We start from the raw sequence: 6,000 nt of genomic DNA, 5'->3' as shown, positions 1-6,000 counted from the left end.
GGAGCACAAGACCACCCCCACAAACATCATACATACATCACAGAAAGGGCGGTCTACAGCAGAAATCTGAGTCCCTTGTTTATCTCCTGTCGTTGTTTATCTCCTGTCTGGCAGGTTACCTGTTTAATGGTCACTTGATTGGATTGCCTGGGAAGCCTGGCCAGTCTTTTGTAATGTTAAATACTTAGTTTCTGAGCCAGGTCACAGGCTCACACCCTATTCAAACACAGACAGACATACCCTTAAGACAGAATTTGTGAAGGAAAAGACAATGGGGAGGCTTTTCCATTTTCCTTTGACCTTGCAGAGAAAACATTTGGTCAGTTTGGGAATCAAAAGTGGTTTTAGGTCGGTCTTCCTGTGCTGATCTATGTATGTGCTTGGTTGGTACATTTATGAACATTTCGTATATATCTAAGACTTTAAAATTCTTATCACACTTGCAGGTGGTCTCAGATTCAGTTACCCAACATTTCCAGCTTTTCCAGGTCTCTGGTGGCTACCTGGTGTCTGTATAGACCCCTAACAAAAGAGATTCCATCACTTTCCAAGGTAGTCTGTTACACAGTTCTGCCACATCTGTGGGCTGATTTTCACTCTGGCTGAGATGTAAGAGCAGGATGCATTGTGTAATGTTATAGGTAGCTTAGAGCAGTGTTTTTCAACCTTTTTTGGGCAACAGCACACTTGTTTCATGAAAAAAATCACGAGGCACACCACCATTAGAAAATGTTTAATATTTTTTTCTTTAATGGCAAACAAAAACGTTGCGAACCGTTCTCTGCTCAGTGGGGATCGATCCGCTGATCCCTGCTGAGCCGGCGGATGACAGCTCCGTCTCCGCACTGTGTGCGGAGAGGGAGATGTCAGAGCCCCGCTGCTCTCTATGGGGAATCGGATGAGAGCAGACCGCCTGTCCGCTCTCATCCGATCCCATCCGATCTGATCCCCACCCAGGATGGATGGAAAATAGGGTGGACACAGTCCGGCACCCGCCTAGTGGGCGAAAATGTGACATTTAAAAAAAAAGATAAATCTTTTGGATATTTCAATTTTTCCCACGGCACACCAGGCAACATCTCGCGGCACACTAGTGTGCCACGGAACAGTGGTTGAAAAACACTGGCTTAGAGTATATCCATGTTCTGCCGTTTTTTTGCTTTTTTTTAGTTAATGCCTTTCTGTTTTTCGCACATCTCTTATCCAAACTTTGTTCCTTACTGTGTGTTACTAATGCATGTTAAGAGAATATTGTTAATGTATATATCTTATCTTGTGTATCTAAGTGTGTGCTGTGCCAGTTATCCTAAGCTAGACCTTCTAATGCAGCTGTAGCCACTATGATGCCCTGAAGATATTCTGGGGCAACTCCTGTAATGCCAGGCCATTGGGCATGTTTGCTAGGGTTGGTGGTAGTGGAAAATCTGGAGGGCACCATAATGTGTAACTGGGAGCACAGAATGTTTCCTTTGGAAATGCATGTATTTCACCACCCCATATACAGGGGTGACCACAGAATTCATGTCCTGTATGCCTGAGACAGCAGAATGAGCCACCTTGAAAGCCCCTCGCTGATTTGGACGGCAGGGATCAGTAATACTAGTGTGTAGTTTGGCCCCATATGCAGTATACTTTTAAAGCCACTTTAAACAGTCATGCCTTTCCCCAAAGAACCCTGGAAGCTGTAGTATGTTAAGTGTTATGAGAGTTGTTAGGCCTGTTTCCTCTTGGAGCTACAATTCCCAGAGTGGTTTAACAGTCAGTCCCTCTTGCCCTGGGGAGCAGAGATAGTTTTAGCTCTGTGATGGGAATAGGCATTTTCCTACAACTCCATGGAAATAGCACCACGTATCTCAGATAATTCCCAACAACTTGAGGGTTTTTTAAACTTGAAAGGGCTTTTTAAAAACTTTTTTATTGTGGTATGCAGTTTAACTTTGGTCCTCAAGAAGATTTTATACAGTGGTATTTCAAGGACAGAACAGAGAGCGGCCTTAATTGACTGCATTTACTTACAGTAGATCATTGAAATAAATGGACCTTAGTTAAACACATTCTGCTCTGAGTAGAACTGGGTACAACCCAGTGAACTCCTTTGTCTTGCTCTGATTCCGTGTTTAATCTTGTTCCTAGGCCAAAATCAAAGCCCGTGACCTACGAGGGAAGAAGAAGGAAGAGCTGCTGAAGCAGCTAGATGACTTCAAGGTGGAACTCTCTCAGCTGCGGGTCGCCAAGGTGACTGGTGGAGCAGCCTCCAAACTTTCAAAGATGTGAGCTCACCACCACAGCTGTGCTACAAGCCCTGACATTTTGGGGACCTGGGTGCCTGATATTTGTAAGCAGAACCTTTCAGCGTTGGAAGCTTGCAGCCCTCCCTTTGTCGTTTTCACACATAGATTAAATTTGCTGCCTCCCCCCCAACCCTAACTGCCAAGCTTTTAATGTTTCTATGCATAACTGGCAGCCTCTCAGAGCAGCAGGGAGAGTGTCTGTTTCAGACTGGTACAAATTGATGGGTCACACCCACACAATACATATGAAGCACTCTTACACCACTCCAAAGAATCCTGGAAACTGTAGTTTACTAAGGCTCTTCCAGCAACTCTCAGAATCCACAACAGACTACTGTTCCCAGGATTGTTTGGGGAAAGGGAAGCGATGACCATTAAAGTGGCATTATATGTATGATGTATCTGCACCCATGGAGGCAGACCTCTGCTCAGTGAGTAGCTCTGACTGCTAAATTTAGCTTCTGTATTCAGGAGCAGTACACCTTTGATTACCAGGTGTTGAGGGCAAAGACTCATCTTGCTTTTGATTTCTCCCTATGAAGTTGGGTTGGTCACTGCTGAATATAGGAGATTGCTAAATGGACCATTGGATTCACCCATTTCTTAAGCTGAATAGGTTTAAGAATGTGGTGTAACTGACACCACAGCTCTGAATAGGTTTAATGTGGTGTAACTGACACCACAGCTCATTAGTACAGCACTACTTTGAAGCCATTTTACCCACTTACCTTTTTAGCTGACAAGGCTAACACACGGGTTTATAGAAGTCCCTGCCCCAGGCTTACAGTCTAAAAGACACAACATGAAAGAAAAATGGATAATAATAATAATAATAATAATAATAATAATAATAATAATAATAAATTTTTATTTATACCCCACCCTCCCCAGCCAAGGCCGGACTCAGGGCGGCTAACAACCAATAATAAAAACAAGTTGAATGAATACAACTTAGAAAACAAGATTAAAATACGACATTAAAACATTAAAATGCAGCCTCATCACAGGAGGAGAAAGGAAAAAAGAAAGAGGGGGAGGGAATCAAATTGACTCCAAGCCAAAGGCCAGGTGGAACAACTCTGTCTTACAGGCCCTGCGGAAAGAAATCGGATCCCGCAGGGCCCTGGTCTCATGAGACAGACTGTTCCACCAGGCTGGAGCCAGTGTTGAAAAAGCCCTGGCTCTGGTTGAGGCTAATCTAACTTCCTTAGGGCCTGGGACCTCTAGGGTGTTGCTATTTATGGACCTTAAGGTCCTCTGTGGGGCATAGCGGGAGAGGCGGTCTGGTAGGTACGAGGGTCCTAGTCTGTGAAGGGTTTTAAAGGTCAAAACCAGCACCTTAAATCTGACCCTGTACTCCATCGGGAGCCAGTGCAGCTGGAAAAGCACTGGGTGAATATGCTCCCATGGCAGAGACCCCGTGAGGAGCCTTGCTGCAGCATTCTGCACCCGCTGGAGTTTCTGGGACAGCTTCAAGGGCAGCCCCGCGTAGAGTGAATTAGAGTAGTCAAGCCTGGAGGTGACCTTCATTTTTGAAGGGGAAAAAGTGTGTCCTATAGAGCAAAAAATACGGTAAATTGGCAGGGAGGTCACGGCGGAGCAACAGGACTTTCTCCGCAAAAAAGCTTGCAAATGCCTCACAGCTGTGAGTCGAATTTGTGCTTAAATTTAGTTGTCCTCCTAAGGACGTTATCGACCTAATTATTCTAAAAAGTTGTGCCGGGCGAGAGCTAGTGGATGCAATAGAAGCTGCGAAGTAAGATTTCTTTCATAAACGTCCTATATGATGTTCTTGAAGCTCTGTCATGAGTCCGTCGCCATACTCGCTCTAGCCATCTGAGATCCTGCTTCATTTTCCGGAGCTCCTCAGTAAACCAAGGGGCCTGGTTTCGATGGGGTGGCAGAGTGAGGTTAGGCGCGATCTCATTGATGGCTGCCAAGAGCCAGTTATTCTAGTCCTCGACAAGGTCATCTAATGAGTCGCCGAGAGGAGCAGGGTCCTGCAAGGCCTGACAGAATCTATCAGTTATGGGCCCAGCTGCTGAGTGGATGACTGCATATTTTTGGACTTTGAGAAAGGTTTGAAAACTCCTTCTCCTGTTGGCATGGTACTGTGGGTCTGGAAGAGTTCCAGAAGCTGAGAAAGCTCTGACCTTCCCACAGCTGACAGATGAGAACTATAGTTTATGGTCGTTTCGGGTTAAGGCGCTTTTGACCTCTAGAGAAGTGTAGACCTATGTAACTGATGACCCTCCTGACCCTGTGACTAATGCTTGGTCAAAAGGAGATGCGAAAGCCAGGGCGATAATTAATTTGGCAGTCAGCGACCAGCAAGTAGTCCATATAAGGAATAAGAAAACTGCCAAAGAAATGTGGGACAGTATTGCAGCAGTACATATTAGAAAAGAGTCAGCGGCTGCATTGATGTTTTTCAAGCAGCTGTGCCAGACGAAGTTGCAGCCTGGTGGTGATTTGGAGGCACACTTGAGACGTCTGGAGGCAATAAGCGGTGAATTGATTCAAAGGGACATTGTAATGGTTGTAAGGGGTTACTTGTGCGTAAGTTGCCTGCTAGTTGTGTCCGATTGCCTGGTTCACCATGCCTTGGCTGACAGCCCACACTCCGTGACCGGTCAGTCGCTTGCAGAATCTGTCAGTGGGTGTTTCTTGAACCTTTTCCAGCATAAGAGCTGTTTGACGCCAAGTCTCCTCCTATTTTCCTTGCGCGGAACTCGTCTGCGCAAGTAAGGGGAAGGCAGGGGTGTGCCAGCGCTCTCTCCACTAGTCTCTGATGCAGGGTCTTGGAGACCAGTCTCCAATTCCTCCATCTCCCTCCCTTCTCTACTGGTGTTGCGCTGAATTCCTTCCCCCCTGCTGGGCCCCTCTCCGGCATCGCTCTGGAGCCCTGCCTCTCGCTCTGATGTCAGTTCCCTGACAGACATGGAGATACCTGATATTCAGTATGTTTTTATCATTCTTTGTTCCCTTAATGAGGACTTTGATGGTGTAGCTAGCCAGATATCTGCTGTTCCACCAGCACAATTAACTGTGGAAGGGGTAACGGCAAGATTAATGGGCGATTTGGATAGAAGGGAGGCTTGCGCGATAAGCACTCCTATTTCCAGAAAGAATGAGGAACACAATATGCAAACTTGTGGTGATACAACGGCATTTAAAGCTGCCAAGCGTTGTTGGTTCTGCAATAAGGACATTTGGCAAAGGACTGCAGATCCAAAAGAAAGCAAAGTACTCCCAAGTCTGTTTATTTTCTTTTTTTTAATAATTTTTATTAACAGGCCAATCACATCACATTAATTCCAAATAACAATAATTCCAAATTACACAGCCATTTTTTAAAAAAAAATTGTTGGGGGTACCCATGCTTCAAAGCTCCGAAAGGGATCCAATCATCTCTCTTGTTTCTGCTTTAATTACAAAGTTCTGTCAAAATAATATTCACAGTTCTGTTCAATCTTCTCTTTGTTGTTTTCCTCATCTTCTTGTTGTTATCTCCTTTCTTTGTGATCTCTGATAATCTCCACAAGCGGGTTGAAGACAAACATCGTTATTTCCTGTGTGGGTTTTACACTCTTCCAAGAGCCATAAAAGTAGACAGACGCCATTTCAACACCTCCGTACAAAACATTCCAACAGTCTGTCCTGATCTCCCCAGGCTCGCCGCTCCCTCATAAATTTTCTCAGGGGGCCC

General features: G+C 45.2%; 1 long non-coding RNA gene across 1 annotated transcript in view; it reads left to right on the top strand.

Annotated features, from left to right (window-relative positions):
- Positions 1-2,158: 2,158 nt before the first annotated feature.
- The window catches only part of LOC309361169, a 152,110-nt gene continuing 148,268 nt past the window's right edge, over positions 2,159-6,000 (top strand). The window contains exon 1 of the long non-coding RNA XR_014164361.1: positions 2,159-2,270. This is a non-coding gene — a long non-coding RNA (uncharacterized lncRNA). The remainder of the gene's footprint in view (positions 2,271-6,000) is intronic.

Source organism: Podarcis melisellensis (assembly GCF_964234715.1).
Source record: "Podarcis melisellensis genome assembly, chromosome: W".
Taxonomy (NCBI): Eukaryota; Metazoa; Chordata; class Lepidosauria; order Squamata; family Lacertidae; genus Podarcis; species Podarcis melisellensis.
This window is presented reverse-complemented; position numbering and strand designations above follow the sequence as displayed.